This window comes from Bos javanicus, chromosome 16, assembly GCF_032452875.1.
Source record: "Bos javanicus breed banteng chromosome 16, ARS-OSU_banteng_1.0, whole genome shotgun sequence".
NCBI lineage: Eukaryota > Metazoa > Chordata > Mammalia > Artiodactyla > Bovidae > Bos > Bos javanicus.
The window spans coordinates 4,414,152-4,431,097 of record NC_083883.1 but is presented as its reverse complement, the minus strand read 5'-3'; the positions used below and the strand labels follow the sequence as shown (position 1 = coordinate 4,431,097).

Below are 16,946 nucleotides of genomic sequence, written 5' to 3'. Positions count from 1 at the left end.
AACGAAATTATTGCTTTCAGAGTGAATTGAGAATAATCTGATCCAAATAAACCAAGAGCAGCATAAGAAATTTCTTGCCTGGGAAATCCCATGGACGGAGGAACCTGGCGGGCTACAGTCCACAGGGTCACAAAGAGTCGGACACGACTGAGCAACTTCACTATAGGCTTCCCTGATAGCTCAGTTGGTAAAGAAACTATCTGCAATGTAAGAGACCCCAGTTCGTTTCCTGGGTCGGGAAGATCTGCTGGATAAGGGATAGGCTACCCACTCCAGTATTCTTGAACTTCCCTTGTGGCTCAGCGGGTAAAGAATCCGCCTTCAATGTGGGAGATCTGGGTTCAATCCCTGGGTTGGGAAGATCCCCTGGAGAAGTGAAAGGTTACCCACTCCAGTATTCTGGCCTAGAGAATTCCATCGACTGTACAGTCCATGCGGTCACAAAGAGTTGGACACGACTGAGCGCCTTTCACTTCACTTCACTTAGCATAATAGAGGGGTTAACAACACAAGCTCTGTGGAGGCGGGGCCGACGTTTAGAGAACACCCTCACAGTCTTTCTCCTCGAGGATGATTTCTACGTGGGCCGCTATGCTGGTGCAGCCGCCTGGTACCTGTGGTTCCAGGAGCCTGAGTGGTGCAGCTGAGTGTGAAGGTGATGCTTCAGTCACGTCTCAGGAAGTGAAAGCGCGCTCTGTCTCCAGGCTGCCCTCACCTGGTTCTGTTCTGAACACTCTGGCCCCTCAAAGCAGAAGTGACGCTTTCTGTCAGTATGGACTCGACTCCTGCTGCCTGTGTAAACCTGCTTAGCCCAAATAGCTGCTTTGGGTTTTCCACAACTGACTTTGGCTCCTTGTGACCTTCACCTCTGAAATCCAGGACCCTGTTCCATGCCTGACACTAGGTCACCACCTCTCAGGGACGGGCCGAGAGCTCTGGCCAAGCTTCACCGTGCCCTGGGAAGGATGCTGCACTCATTTCCTAGGGCTGCCACAGCCAGGCACCACAGAGTGAGTGGCCTAAGTCACAGTTATCTATTGCCTCACAGTTCTGGAGGCTAGAAACCAAGACGGATGGTGTCAGCAAGGCCACACTCCTCCTTGGAATCACGGGGAAGAATCCTTGCTCACCTGAGCCAGCCTCTGGTGGCGGCTGGAGTCCTCGCCGTCCTGGGCTTGCAGCTGTGCCGCTCTGAGCTCTGCCTCCCTCATCCCCTGATGCCGTCCCCGTGTGTGTCTGTGTCTCTTCCTTCTTATAAGGACACCGGCCATATCAGATGGAGGGCCCACTCCACTCTAGAATGACCTCATCACAATTTTAATTGCACTTTTAATGACCCTATTTCCAAATAGGGTCATTCCGAGGCATAGGGCTTCAGACTCCAACCTATCTTTCAGGAGAACAAAATTCAAGCCAAAGCAAATGCTCTGATAACTAACTGCTCTTAGAAGGACCCCTAAAGTCCTTTCAGGGGTTTTTGGTGTTTTGTTCTTCTTTTCTTTTTCTTCTTTCCCTCACAAAAAAATCTATAAATCAGGCAGAGGAGGTTTTCTTACCTTGCTTTGTTAATGGGGAAATTGGAGTATAAAACAATGACACAATTTGTCAAAAATAGAGATAAAAATAGGATGCATGTCTCGCAGCTCCTCACCCACAGCTTCTGATTCATATTCCTCCCCCGCTCGGGTAACTGGCAGTTCAGGGCATGTCAAAGGTAAAGATGAAAGGTTGATTCCAGCCAGTCTCCCTAACAATGTTTTCTTGTTAAAATAAAAATGTATAAGCTGCTGAAAGATTAGTGGTTGCTGACTCCCCCAAAGAATCCAAACACCTTCCTCCTGCCTGCTCCTACATGGAGATAAGATCCTGCCAAGAGGATTCCAGGGAACCTGCTATTGTTTGTAGGGGTACAGGAGGCATCACTTCCTTGAGGCATCGTCCTCCTGTTCTAAGTCCTATAGCCTCTCCTGGGGGGCCTGGGGTTCCCATCATCACCACCGACATGACAGGAAGAATACAGGCCTCAAGTCACCCCTGTCTGAGGCTCTCGCCTGGGAATGGGAATCTTGAGTGGACCCCACAGGGTGGAGGGGCGCCTGGCGCTGAGTCGTGCATGGCAGGCACACAGAGGCAGCTCCTGAGGCCTCAGTGATGAGGTCGTCAGGGCTTCTCTGCTTCTGTCCTTCCTGCTGTGTCTACTGTTCTCAGCTAAAGAGCTCTGGCATGTGCATATCACCATGGAAGGGACGCTGGGATAACTGCCCCATGTGGATGTCAGTGGCCTCAGGAGCACAGCTCAGTGACTTTGGCTAGGGAGCTCTTAAAAGAACTTGTGCTTGAGAGGAGGTATGCAAGAACTCACCCAACATCCACACAAACCTGGGGTGTGTGGACGACATCAGGGTTTAGAGCCACAAGGCCAGGCCTCAGGGCCATAGTGTGTTCCACTCCTCAGCTTCAGCATCTGCCCTCGTCTTTTCCACACTTGCTAGGTTATGACATAACACTAGCTTCTTTAACAGAGAACCCCACCTCCCGGCCAAATCGAGTGGCTTAACACAATCGAAGTGTATTCTTCATTCATGGAGAGGCCAGTTAAAAAGACAATGCTTCCAAACCCTGGACTCCATGTGCCTGTGGTTCCCGCACCCCCTTGGACCTCAGAGTCATTCTACTGTCCTGTGGACAGGGAGAGTGCAGCAGCTCTGCTAGGAAGTCTTCCCAGACCAGATCTAAAAGCGGCCCAGGTACCAGCGGGACACTTCTCTGGATTTCTTTGACTTGAGGTCTACAGGAGCAGGCACTCTGTCTTGTTCATCATTCTGTCCATCGGCTAAAATGTGGTCCACGGCCACACCTGTCTACAGGGGCTGGGAACGGGTGGCGAGCTGTGGCCTGGCGGTGTACGGGGGCTTGAATGAACACTGGTTGTCTCTGCTTCACCAGGCCTCTTGCAAGGGTCCCTTCTTTTCTCCTGCTTCTTAAATGTGAGTGTGTCTCGCGTCTGCCTCAGCCTCTTCTCTCTGTCCCCTTCCCACCACTCTGGGATGGGGTGTCTCTGCTGGGTATGGCCTATGGAGACAGTTCCCGAGTTGACAGACAATCTCTAAACCTGTCACTTTTTCAAATTAGCTCCTGTATCTTTGTTTCTCAATCCTGCAGTAGTCTGGTCATACAATTCTTTCATTTGCCCAGCAAATATTTATGGAGCCCTACCTTAGTCCTGTTTCCCTAAGGGGAAATTTTTTTGAAATGCCTAAGTCAGAAGCTTATATTTAACTTTTTATTGGGAAGTTCAATTCCAAGGAAACAAGAAAGCGGAAAAGGGAAGTGAGAAAGACAGAGAAGGGGAATAGATACAAGGAGGTGATCTCAGAATGGACCATTGGCAGGATGATGTGAGAGCCATGAGTGAGTTAGGACTCCTATCTGCCAGCATCTTTCTTCTCCTGGATCTGTTGCTCAGAGCCTTTCTTGGGGGATTTGGTCCCTGCACGTCCAACTTGTAATTGCGTCCTCTCCAGGAAACTCCTGGGAGCCAGGGTTCCTGCCATCCCCCCAGCCTGGGAGGAGGCCCAGAACCCTGTGCTTGGTCAGCACCCTGCCCGCAGGCTCCTTGACCCTGGTGGTTGTGTTCGCAGGTCTGAGACCAGGGAACGGCAGGAGCCCTCCCCAGTATTGCTCTGGCCAGAAACAAGATGTGGAGCGGGGAAGAGGCAGGCTTAGCCCAGAGCAAGTGCCAGGCACAGAAGCCTAGGCACAGAAGCGTGCACCAGACAGGTAGAGTCTGCCCTCACGGAGCCTAACTGGGGTCAAGAAGACATCCCGCTGACAGGAGCCCCGTACCACCTGCCAATCGCGTTGTCTCCCCCCAGGGTGAGCGGCATCACACCCTGACCCCCCCGGCCGCAGCCTCCTCTACAGAGCTGGCAGCTCCCCTGGCCCTCACATGCCCTCCATCCCCCGAGCAGTCCTCAGGTTCAGTCAGCGACCATAAGCACCCTCCAAGTGCCTGAAGTGAGGGCAGGCAGCGTCTTGCTGCCCACCGAGTACGGGGCTTGCAGCCACACCTGGCCCAGTAGGGCCGCCAGGACGTCTGCCGGGCGGTGATGGCGCCAGGCCGCGGCTTAACTCCACGGCGGGTGATGGCGCCAGGCCGCGGCTTAACTCCACGGCGGCCCTGGCAGGTCTGCCACAAGATCGCTTCCGCCACTTGCTCCTTTATGCCCCAGTCACTGCCTTTCACCAGGACTATTTCCGGAGCATCCCAACCATCTGACCGGGTCTCTCCTCCTCCCAGACACATTTCGGAAGCCCGGCTCTAACCACATTTGCCCCTGCTCCAGCTTCCCAGCAGCTCCTCACGGCTCACCTCAAAGCCAGGCTCCGGGCTCCCGGGCTCTGGAGGGTCTGGCCTCCGTCTCACCTCCTCCCTCCACTCCCGTGTCTTCTACCCTGGACCGAACAGAGCCACCTCCATTTCTTCAGCTTCATAGTTTACTTCCAAGATTCTTTCTTTGCTGTTCACCAAAGGTGCACAGTCCCCAGAAGGACTCCTTTTCAACAGATGTTGACATTGTAGCCACGAGATATTAGACCCAGTGCCACAAAAATCCAGGTTGGCGTCTCAGCGCTGTGGGGTGCGCCTGTGAAACGCTCAGCCCTGACAGGTGCCTTTTGTGTGCCATCTCTCTTCTGCCAAGCAGATCGGCCCCTCCTCTTGAAACCAAGGGGGGCCCTGTGGGGCTCCCAGCACAGAGGCCCTTTCCCCCTCATTTCTTGTAGGCAAGACTCCAGCCTCCGTGACCTTTCCTGAGGTCCAAAGGGCAGATGTGAACAGTTGCTAATCAGGAGAGGAGCCACCAGGAACCACCTGAGGCAAGGATTAAAGGGCCCAGAGGTTTAGGAGACTCTGCACACACCCTCTTCTCGTCAGCAAGCCTACTCTTGGGAAGTATTGTTACAAAGCTTCTCATCAAGTCCTCCCGGGGAGGACGCTTAGTTTTCAAGGTGGGCGTCTGCTGTGTCACCCTTTGCCTGGCAAAGGAATAAAGCTGTCCTTTGCTACTTCACCCGAAACTCTGACTCTGAGACTCCATTCAGCACCAGTGTGCAGAGAAGCTGAGCCTGCATCACTCTCCCTGCCACCCAGGGCCCACGCCGTCCCCCACCAAGACCACTTCTCATAGTGAACCTCACTCCCTGGCCACATACCACGCATCTGCACATGTTCCCAAGGCCTGCATCTTCCCATGAAAATCCTTCCTCTCCACAAAGCTTTCCTGTTTGAGATCCTTTAAATCACAACCCTTTAGCTGTGTTTCTTATACCATTATTTGCACCATGTCTTATTCCCACTGATAAAATACCAAGTATCCATTTTGTGTCCCCACGAAGGGTCTGACGCGTGAAAGAGAAAGAAAAGAAGGAAATTCAATGAACACATAGTCAGGGCCTCCCCCACAGAGCAGAGGCCAGATGCCATTTTCCAGTGGAGCCTGCGTCAGAGGGAGAGAGGGGAAGCTGCTGACTTTTGATCCATGTGGACAGAGGAAGCAGAGACTAGAGCCCAAAGGTGCTTGGTGACTTGGCTTCCCAAGGCGTTAAGGGCAGTTCTGCAATCATCTCCTGAAAATTTAAGTTTCGGTCTCACGTTCAAAATCAGCTGAGGACAGCCCACTTCCCCTGCTCACAAGCACCCACAGCAGCCAGGGGCCCATGATCACTTCTACATGCTCCCTAAAGAGGCTCAAATGTACTTCTATAGCTTTACAGATACCTGTCTGTCCCCTCCCCCAGCACACACGTGTCATTTAAAACCGGGTCTCAGAAAAGAAGAATGGGGGCCGGGGGATTCCAAAGGGCACCCATTTAAAAGCAAATCGGCTGTCAGAAACCAGTGGTTGTCCTGAGGGTGAACTGATACACCCTTTCAGTTTAAGTAACCACGAGGAATTTGCCCTGGAATTTTTCCAACTTTAATGTATGCTGTCCAATTATTACACTTCATGAAAATCACTGCACCCTCCCTCCAGGCATGTTTGCCAGTGAAACAAAGAAACAAGTTTCAACTAGAGGTTTTGTTCCATCAAACACTCCTTTCCAGGCCCTGTATCTGTCACTACATGTGGCTAGGTGTGGGTTCGAGGATATTAAGTCCACCCTTAAGAAATGTGTAGTCTAGTTGACCAAACAGACCTAGACAGTAAGCAGCGATGAAGCAGTACTGGAGACTCAGACTGGATAAAGGAAGAACTTTCTAACAATGAGGACTATTAAACAAAGGATGGACCTCATGAGGAGCGAAAAATCTCACCTCAGGAGGAATGTGCGGATGAGGGGCAGGCACATCCCCAGTGTATAAACTTATTATAAGCCTTAGAGGGGTTCCTTGGGATCTGGACTCACCTCATTTGCAAGTGGATCACAATAAACTGGAAAATTCCAAAAGAGATGGGAATACCAGACCACCTGACCTGCCTCTTGAGAAATCTGTATGCAGGTCAGGAAGCAACAGTTAGAACTGGACATGAAAAAACAGACTGGTTCCAAATAGGAAAAGGAGTACATCAAGGCTGTATATTGTCATCCTGCTTATTTAACTTATATGCAGAGTACATCATGAGAAATGCTGGGCTGGAAGAAGCACAAGCTGGAATCAAAATTGCCGGGAGAAATATCAATAACCTCAGATATGCAGATGACACCACCCTTATGGCAGAAAGTGAAGAGGAACTAAAAAGCCTCTTGATGAAGGTGAAAGAGGAGAGTGAAAAAGTTGGCTTAAAACTGAACATTCAGAAAAAGAAGATCGTGGCATCTGGTCCCATCACTTCATGGCAAATAGATGGGGAAACAGTGGAAACAGTGTCAGACTTTATTTTTGGGGCTCCAAAATCACTGCAGATGGTGACTGCAGCCATGAAATTAAAAGACGCTTACTCCTTGGAAGGAAAGTTATGACCAACCTAGATAGCATATTCAAAAGCAGAGACATTACTTTGCCAACAAAGTCCGTCTAGTCAAGGCTATGGTTTTTCCTGTGGTCATGTATGGATGTGAGAGTTGGACTGTGAAGAAAGCTGAGTGCGGAAGAATTGATGCCTTTGAACTGTGGTGTTGGAGAAGACTCTTGAGAGTCCCTTGGACTGCAAGGAGATTCAACCAGTCCTTTCTGAAGGAGCTCAGCCCTGGGATTTCTTTGGAAGAAATGATGCTAAAGCTGAAACTCCAGTACTCTGGCCACCTCATGCGAAGAGTTGACTCATTGGAAAAGACTCTGATGCTGGGAGGGTTGGGGGCAGGAGGAGAAGGGGACGACAGAGGATGAGATGGCTGGATGGCATCACTGACTCAATGGACGTGAGTCTGGGTGAACTCCGGGAGTTGGTGAGGGACAGGGAGGCCTGGCGTGCTGCGATTCATGGGGTCGCAAACAGTCGGACATGACTGAGCGACTGAACTGAACTGAAGTGAAACTCACTTTATTCCCCTTTAATCTGCCAACCATAGTCCCCCAAGGCATAGTTACAGGCAGCTCAAATGAACCTCACGCTAATGGTACTGAGCAGGACCCTGTGGGACTCTAGGGTGATAGGGAGTAACCAGACAAAGTAGGTGACTGAATAGTTAATCCCACTAGGGAGCTGCCAAAAAAAAATATGGGAGACCCCTATACGTTAATGATTACTCAAGAAAGTAGGTTTGCTTAACCACAAAACCAAGCAGGCTTGCTTAGCAACAAAACCACACAACAGAAGCACGCGACACCCCCCAAACAATGAAACAATGATGGCAAGAGAGCATGCACTGCCCAGTGAGCTCAGTGTGTTAATGATCCCTAGGACACGCTCTCTGCACACATGGAAAAACAGTAACTGTGGACCTCGCCTGACCCCGGAGGGATGAGAAAACTCCCCTGCTCACGCTGGAGGAGGAGCTGCTGATGGAAACATGATGTCTACTCAGGAAAGACAAAGCAGTTCTTCTCCCGCTCCTACTTTTCCTTTGATTATAAAACTGTAGCCCACCAGGTTCTCGGGTGCGGCATTTCTCAGCTGCCACCTGTAAGCCTCAGCAGCAGCCTATTCTGACAAACCACTTCTCTGCTGCCACTGAACTCTTCTCTGCACTGGGACATAAGGACTATGGCACAGGCTCTTCGGAGGCTCTGGAAATGACACCTAACAGCTTCAAAGGCACAGAATCTTTCTGTGTCCTTCATTTCTTTGATTATAGGAAAAAGCCTTCATTCAGCCTCTGTGACCTACCCTGAGCGCCAATGGGCAGTTTCAAGGAGTTGTTAGTTAGGGAAGGGAGGGGATGCAGGACAAGGGAGAAGCAATGCAGACCAGCCTTGGGGCAAAGTCCTGTTTTTCCATCAACAGATACACACAACACTATCTTTAAGCTATTTGCAGGTACTGAAACCCCCTCCAGGTGAGAGAAGTTAAGGATTATCAATGGTATGCCGCCCACAGGCATACAGACCCCAGACCAGTTGGACCTGAAGGATGAGGGTACTGACTTCTACTTACCTCATCCAAGAATGTCCATGAGCTGATCACACCTTCTTTGAACAATTACTATAAAACCTCTCACCATCTTCTTAGGTTGGGACACACAATTTTGAGGTCATTAGCCTGCTGTGTCCCCCCCTTTACCTGGCAAAGTAATAAAACTATCCTTTTCTGCTTCACCCCAAAGTCTGTCTCTGGGATTTGATTTGGTACTGGTGTACAGAGAAGTTGAGCTTTAGGGAACACTAACATTTTAACTCACTGTAGGTTCCTAAGAACTTCGGGTTGGGTCACACGCTCTTACCTGAGAAGCCTGGGGAGATGTCAGGACTTGCCTCCCATCTCACGAGTCTGGTTATGTGTGTGTGTGTCGGGGGTGGGGGGTTGGTGGGGAGGGAGGTATTGATATGGTGTGCGTGTGCAGCGTAAGAGTGAGGGCAAGGTGTGAGGACCAGAACCTCTCCCTAGCAGGCTGACGGCAGGACACACGTGAGTCTGATAATTCAACCAGCAGAAGGGCAGCTTTACTGGCTGGCTTCCAGCAGCATTTGCAGAAGTTCCTAAAAACAGCCAGAGGCTTTTTATGGTAACAGACCCTCTGAGCCACAGACTCAGATCCTCAGGCCTCTCCTGCCTCATCCCTGCCATCCGCCCCGCCTGTCCTGCCCTGCCTCAGGGCCCAGAGTCTCTGTAAACTCAGTTCTCAGCGGGCCCTAGATCCAGTCTGCTAGGAAGCCCAGCTTTCCATCCTCCCCACCCACTCCACCCACACAGCTGAGGTCACACCGGCCCAGCCTCTTTTGCAACTTTCCCAAGTTTGTGCATAAAGAGAGAGGAGGAAAACAGAAGGAAGTGACTTGGCCTCAACAAGTTTGCTCCCAAAGCCTTTTTCCTTTGATCTAGCTGAGACTGCTGTTCTAAGAGGAGCCCTCCAGACTCAGAGAGAACCCCCCACCTGCCATCGGAGGCTGAAAAGACTCTGGAAGCTTTTCCTGGTTTTTGTCTGTTTCAGCAACCCCAGAGGTACTTGGGTTTGTGGGTGTGGGGAGGACTGGAGGAAAGGGAGGCTTCGAATCTGGCAGCTGTGGAGCGTAGATCCAGCCCAGAGACCCCTCCACGCCTGAGCAGCTCCCAGGGGTGGCAACAAGCCAAGGCAGAAAGGACTGCTTGCCCAGCCCAGGGAGCCTGCCCGGTCGGGGCTCTGCCTGGCCTCAGGCAGGGGGCAGGACGGTGCAGCTGGCCACACAGTCAGAGGAGGGCAGAGATGGAGCCAGCAGGGCTGGGTCCTTCAGCACCCCATCACACTAACAGGGCACCTTCCAGGAGGGAACCGGGTCGACCCAAGGGTCTCGAGGGGAAACAGGAAACTCCTGGAGTAGGAAAGCGTCCCTCTTGTTCTAAATCGTAAATATTCCTCGCGTAGCTCTGCAGGGCTCGGGGAGTCAATGAACAGAGTTGAATAGACTCAGAGCTTAGTCTCGGCTCACCTCAAGCTAGTTGTTCCCGACTCTGGAGCCCGCTGGGCTGTGATGGCGTTTTGTTAACTGCAAAGTGTTGTATAATTGCTAGGCATCATTGTATATTAACAAAAATAATTGCTTTGGAGTGGCTAATCCATTCCCCATCACACAAGTGCCGCGGAGATAGTGACTGATCTATATCTTCGACCTCCATAGTACTGATGTGTGGTAGGCACGCAGTACATATCCTGATGGATGGATGGATAGATGACTATTTATTGAAGACTCAATATTCCTGGCATGGGTCAGCCTCTTTAGAGGGATTGAAAGGTGTGAGGCATTGTCCTGCCCTCTAGGCACTGACAGTCTACTTGGGGAGATAAGACTAATACGCCCAAAGAACTTAAAGAACGGGAGTGCTGAGCCTCCTGAAACCAAGACTTCGGTACACTTCCCTGAGGGAGCAGGTCTAAACCTGCTAGGTTTGGGGTGGGTGAGGTGGACTGGCAAGCCTTCCTGAGAGGCAATAAAGACTTGTGCTGTCTTGATAGCCTCTTTTCAAAGACAAACTTGCTCCCAAGATTGTAAACCCCATTTATGTGTTTGGGTGGATACCTCTGTGATTTGCCAAGGCGTGGGAGCAGAGACAGGAGGCACTGCCATGGGGTGGGAGGAGGGGGCAGGCTTTGCCGGCTGCCGAATGCTCATCTGCCCCTGCTCACTGCCTCTCATCCCTCCTCCCTGTCCGCAGCAGTGACCCCTCACCCAACACCAAGGAGGCAGAAGCTTGTGTCTGGGTCCTGGTTGGGGCCAGAAGGGCAGAGAGAGAAGGAAAGTGGGCAGGTGAAAGCAGAGCAGGTCCAAGAGTCCTTAGGAGACTGGCTTGAAAATACTTGCGTGGAGGGGTGAGGTGCGTGGGGAGATACCAGCGCCGTCTTTCTTTTTTACTCTCCGGGCAATCAGTTACGCTGCAGCTTGAGCAGATGGGCAAGGCCAAGTCCTGCCAGGCAGGAGAATAGTTCCCGGCAGACTCTGTTCTGTGTGGGCCTGGGCTGGCTGAACAGGGGCTCTGCTTTCCAAATCTGCTTTTCTCTGTTATTTAACAGTGGAGGGTGATGACTCAGTCTGGCCTCCAGGAGGATGCACTGGTTTAAAGCATCTGAGTCAGCTGGGTTGGGAGGGAGGAAGCTTAAAAGGACAGCCACTGCCAAAGCCCAGCCAAGGCTAGAACCCTTCAGCACACGCTTCCCTGGTGAGCCCAGCCAGTGTCTACCCACAAGCCACCTTCTGTCACCACGGATGCAGTCTGGTCACACTCCTACTGCTAGTTATCCTGGGGCCAAGGACCAGGCTGTTTTATTTTTCAAATATAAGGACTCACACATTTACTACTGAACCACGCTACCAATGCATAAACACAGAAACAAAGAGAAAAAACATTTTTTCCCCAGTAGAATGTGCCCAGCTGTCTGGATTAGCAGTGATTTATCCTATGTATACAACAAATAGCAGTGACCTTTATACCGGATCAACATGGGACCCTCTCACGTGGGATTCCTTACAGACCCAGCTGGGTTCTTCTCCAAGGTCTCTTCTTGGAGTTGTACCTGATCTTATTACCAGCTGGCATGTGAATCCATTGGGAGAATGGGATATTTCTTCTGCTTTTGTTTCTTGGCCAAGAATTGCTTGATCCTGAAACTCTTGTGAGAAGGCATGGTGAGGAACAGAGTCAACCACATACAGCGAGGGGTGGAGCAGGGGAGGGTGCCAGGGTCCAGCCCCGGCTGATCCAGGGTATTCGAAGGAGAGACGGCCTCGGCGACCTATTTATTTAAATAGTCACCAAAGATATAAAGAGTAATAGAATGAGGATAGCTCAGTGAGGAAATTCAGTGGAGAAAAGAGGCTGAATAATTCAGCCAGAAGGTGAGAGAAAGAACGACATGGGGAGACCAAGTTTCGGTGAACAAGGCCCACACTTTATTTTCCAAAGTAGTTTTTATACCTTAAGTTATGCATAGAGGGTAATGGGGGAAGGGGTAGAGTCATGCAGTAAGCCAGGCTTTCTTCCTGCAAACTTATCATATGCAAAAGTTTAGGTGATTTGCATCATCTTCTGGCCCAGAGGCCTGTTAACATTTTAAGACCCTTTCTTCAGAAAACTTATTTTTCTCTAAAGGTGATTAGGCAGGCGCCACCCTCCAAAAGCATTGAAGTTGCATTCCTATAGGGCAAAGGTGTGGTGGGCTACAACAAAAAAGAATTAACTCAAGGGTCCAGGGTTACAAACATTAAAGCTACTACTTACACCAATTATATTAATCAACACACTGCCAGGGACACAGCAGGTAAGGGATATGGAGACTTAGCAGCAAACATTGGCCCAACAAGTGAAAATCCCTTCACCAATACAATTTCTAATCAATCTTTTAACTGCTCAAAGGAATCTGTGTTTAGACAGTTTAGAACATCTCCTGCCTCTCACAGTTGGGAGGCTCTGAACAATCACATGTGGCCAGAAAAACCTATTCAGGCAGGCTAGAGAACTTCCAAAGGAGTTTGTAGGTTGAAACACTGTCACACCCAGGAATTATTAACTGGAGCTGTAAGCTAACTCTTTTTTCAGAGAGAGATAGTGGGGGACAGCCCCCCGTAAAGTCAGAGGTGTAGGTGAAAGCACAAAGCAGAAAGTAGGCAGACTCTGGTTTTGGGGGTAGATGCTCGAGAATTTCCAGGGGGACTCCTGAGGCTCGATCCCGCCTTTGCGCATGCTGAGCCTCCTTCCTCATGACCTTTGCCACGGGTGGAGTTCCTCACGCTGGCTCCTGGCAGTGATAGACTTCCAGTTGAGCTATTCCAGACCCTGAAAGATCATGCTGTGAAGGTGCTGCACTCAATATGCAATATGTGCTCAATATGCAATATGCCGGGAGACGGCTCCCGGCAGGAGGGGGCGACCTGCTGTTGTAAACAGCCCCCGCAGCAAATCCCTGCCGTCAGGGGGTAGGGGGAGAGCTGCCTGGCAGCACACTTGGAGGGCACGTTAGGGGAAGAACTAGGTAGTGGTAGGCAAGGGAGCTCAGTAGAAGCTGAGGTGAGCTAGAATCTGGAGAAGAAAAGACTCAAGTAAAACTGCCACCCTATGAATCTCAGGAGGGCTGGCGTGGAGCAGAGGAGCTGGGCCTTCTTTCTGCGGCTTCTGGGGGAAATCCTCCCCTCATGGAGGGAAGCTCTTTGGGGGCACATCTGTCCATGTCTCCATGAATATGGGGAGGTATGGGAGGTGGCACCAGGTGGGCTTCAGGGTCCGTCTCTAGCATACTGGAGCAGGATCCACACCGGTCACTTGAAATCAGCCATGGTGGGAGTCTGCACCGCAGAAAGCAGCGGGCACTGTGGATCCGGCCTGTGTCCCCCGCCACGGTTAGCCATTTAACTGGGTCCTTTCAGTTTGCTGTAAGAACGTGACCCATGGGCTACCCTGCAGAATCAGCCTCAGCCATGAGGGGTGTCCATTTTACCCACAAGGGAACAGACTCATCAAGATTAGGAAACTCTCCCGAGGCCACAAGCATACAGAGGTGGGATGAAAATCCTGACTCTGAAACTCATGATTATGCCATGATCCCCAGAGGCCTCTCTCCTGCCCCAGACACAAACGTGACTATCCTGTCAGATGACTTTGGGCTATCCATCCATCCACCTGCTCTTTTTAAAGGAATATTATCTTTATCAGATGTTTTAAATTACAATAACTTAGACTAGTATAACAAATTTTAGCAGGATGTATATAAAATAAAACAATAGCTCCTAGCCTTTAATCTACCTTTCCCAACCTCCTGTTAATCATTCAGTATGTATCTATTCATAGCTTTCTGTGTATCGCAAAGAATGAAAGAGAGTGAAATAGCTCAGTTGTGTCCAACGCTTTGCATCCCCATGGACTGTAGCCTACCAGGCTTCTCTATCCATGGAATTTTCCTGGCAAGAATACTGGAGGGGGTTGCCATTTCCTTCTTCAAGGGGTCTTCCCGACCCAGGGATCGAACCTGGGTCTCCCACACTGTGGGCAGATGCTTTACCATCTGAGCCACCAGGGAAGCCCAAAACTGGACCTGAGGGAAGTCCCCTCAAATGTCTTAAGAGCATGGTTCAGGGTGACACTGGAGCCATGATAATTCAGCATTTCTATGGAGAATTTCTCGAGACAAGAATACTGGAATGGGTTGCCATTTTCTTCTCCAGGAGATCTTCCCAAAACAGGGATTGAACCTAGGTCTCCTGCATTGCACGCAGATTCTTTACCGACTGAGCTATGAGGGAAGCCTCTGTGTATTACAGGACAAGGCAGTTTTTTTTTCTTAAAGGAGTGAATTAATAAAATGTCTGTGTATTGTGCGACAAGCATAAATATAATATTAAACATATGATCACATATGTAGGGCTGTTGTTCGTTTTTATACAATTGGGATCATACTGTACAAAATGTTCAGTGATTTTATTTTACTTAAGTCATCATCCTTTTCCACTTCATTAATTGACTCCTTTGAAAACTGCCTAGTATTCCAGAGTATGAATGATCATAATTTAATGCCACAGTCTCTTACTGATGGACATTTAGGTTACAGTGTTCTTCAGCAATTACCTTTACAAAAAATGTGTATTTAAGCATATGTGTATTTCTGTTGGATACACTTCTAAAATTAGAATCTAGGGTATGTTCCTATTAAATGTTGTTACTTGTCAAATTGCCCTTCAAAAAGATGGTGCCAATTCATAGTCTATCAGCAATAAACAAGTTTTTCCCCACCCATTTGTCAACACTAATTTTTTTTTACAGTTAGTTTTTTTAATTTGTTTATTTTTTAATTGAAGGATAATTGCTTTACAGAATTTTGTTTTCTGTCAAACCTCAACATGAATCAGATATAGGTATACATATATCCCCTCCCTTTAAATCTCCCTCCCCACCGCACCCCTCTAGGTTGGTTCAGAGCCTCTTTTTGAGTTTCCCGAGCCATACATAGAATTCCCATTGGCTATCTATTTTACTTATGGTAATTGAGTTTCCATGTTACTCTTCCCATACATCTTACCTTCTCCTCCCCTCTCCCCATGTTATTATCAATCTTTTTTATTATTTACTTACTTAGCTATTTGGCTGTGCCAGGAGTTAGCTGTGGCACGCAGGATCTTCGCTGCAGCATTCGGACTCTCCAGTTTTGGCTTGCAGGTTCAGTAGTTGTGGTATACAGGCTCAGCGGTTCCATGGTGTGTGAGATCTTAGTTCCCTGACCAGGAGTTGAACCCACATCCCTTGCATTGCAAGGCAGATTCTTAACCACTGGACCACCAGGGAAGTCCCTATCATCAATCTTTTTAATTTCTGCTGTTCTGGTGGGTGGAAAAAGTAGTATTTTTTAACGTTGCATATCCCTAAAAAGTGAGTACCGCTCAAAACTTACTACTTATCATTTGTAAGATCTCTGCTGCTTACTTATTCTTGGCTCACTTTTATGTTCTGTGTTGTCTTTGATTGTCATCTGTAGAGTTCTTTACACAGAGTGGACATTGATCTTCTGTTATTCACATACGCTTTCTACCTCCCCTGCCCTCAACCCCGGCTCGGCCGCACCATGTCAATCCCAAGCCATCCAGCCTCCAAGACTCTGACAGGGGCACCAAAAGGGTGTGTGATCCTCACTGCAGATTCGCAGAAGGCAATAGGCAGGACTTAGCAGTTAAGAGTGTGTTCTCTGGAGCTAGGCCTGGAGTCAAATCCCAGCAACTATTAACGTAGGCTCTGCCACTCACAGACGGCTTCTAGAGGTGAACTACATACCTGGCTTCTCTAAACACCTGCTTCTTCAGTGGTAAAACAGAGATAATAGTAGCATCAATCCCCCAGGCTATTTTTGGGTATAAATAATAGCCATCAGATAGCTCACATTTCTTGAGCCCTTAATTTGTGCCACAAATGCATTATAATAATGTACTATGTGTTATTAACCTCATGATGATATGCATATTATTTCCATATTCACATAGTGCTCTGCACAACACCAGGCAAGTAAACCTTAGCCTAGAGTGAGTGCTGATGGCTGTGTGGTGACATGTCTCACTCCTCTGCTTCAGGATGCTCACGGACCCCTGTGGTCAGTCTGCACACCAGAGCTCCTGTCCAGCAGCCCATTCCCTCAGCTTCTGCTGTGCCTCTTACCATTTTGGCTGCCTTTCTCTCGGTCCCCTACAGCTCTACCAGGATTTGGTTGGGGTTTACCAGACCTGAGTCGAATACCCTAGATCCAGCGCACACGGATTCCACAGATTCGAGCTCAGGAGGTCAGGGGGCAACATGCACAGAGCAGCCTCTCTGGCCTCCGGGTCACACATGAGCTCATCCATACGCTGCGTGTGTGGCCTGAGATGAGTTATGAGTGACTTGGCTTCTCTGAGCCCCGTTGTACTCATTTTGAAGCTCAGGATTCTCCAGGTCCTACAGAGCAGCCCCTGTGGATGCTCAGCCAGTGCTGGCTCCCTTCCCACTCCCCTGCCCCACTGTTTTCTGACTCCCCAGGGCTCTGTACTGGCTTCTGAGGCGAAGTTAGCAGGTTACACCAAAGCCTTTAGGTAGGAGCCCACCCTCGCTCCCTTTCCTGAGTGGTGACTGATGCTTAGAGACACGTGCCCTTAGGAGCTTCTGAGTCACTTATCCTGCAGCTGGCTTCTGGTGGGCAGTGACCCCATTACAACATACCAGCCCTGCTTAGTAGCCTGACTTTTCTTCCTCTGCCTGTCTGAAGTGTGGGAAACGTATGACAAATGAGTAAGCATTTGACAAGATTCTTGGCCTGATAGTCATGACCCTTAACCTTGCTTCCTTCCTAGGCTTTTCTCTCCCCGCACTCTCACCTCACCCTTCCTGAGGCAAACCATCCACGTCCTCCACTCACCTATCCCCCAA

At 49.7% G+C, this 16,946-nt stretch overlaps 1 protein-coding gene and 1 pseudogene across 2 annotated transcripts in view; one reads left to right on the top strand and one right to left on the bottom strand.

The window, feature by feature from the left end:
* The first annotated feature begins 9,156 nt into the window (after positions 1–9,156).
* RAB7B (RAB7B, member RAS oncogene family) overlaps positions 9,157–16,946 on the top strand; it is a 28,456-nt gene continuing 20,666 nt past the window's right edge. Inside the window, exon 1 of one of the 2 annotated variants that reach the window (XM_061382028.1) lies at positions 9,157–9,542. The gene's annotated coding sequence lies outside the window, so the exon portion shown is untranslated. The remainder of the gene's footprint in view (positions 9,543–16,946) is intronic. The other variant, XM_061382027.1, reaches the window with a different exon arrangement.
* On the bottom strand, positions 11,499–11,697 carry LOC133227503 (large ribosomal subunit protein eL39-like; annotated as a pseudogene).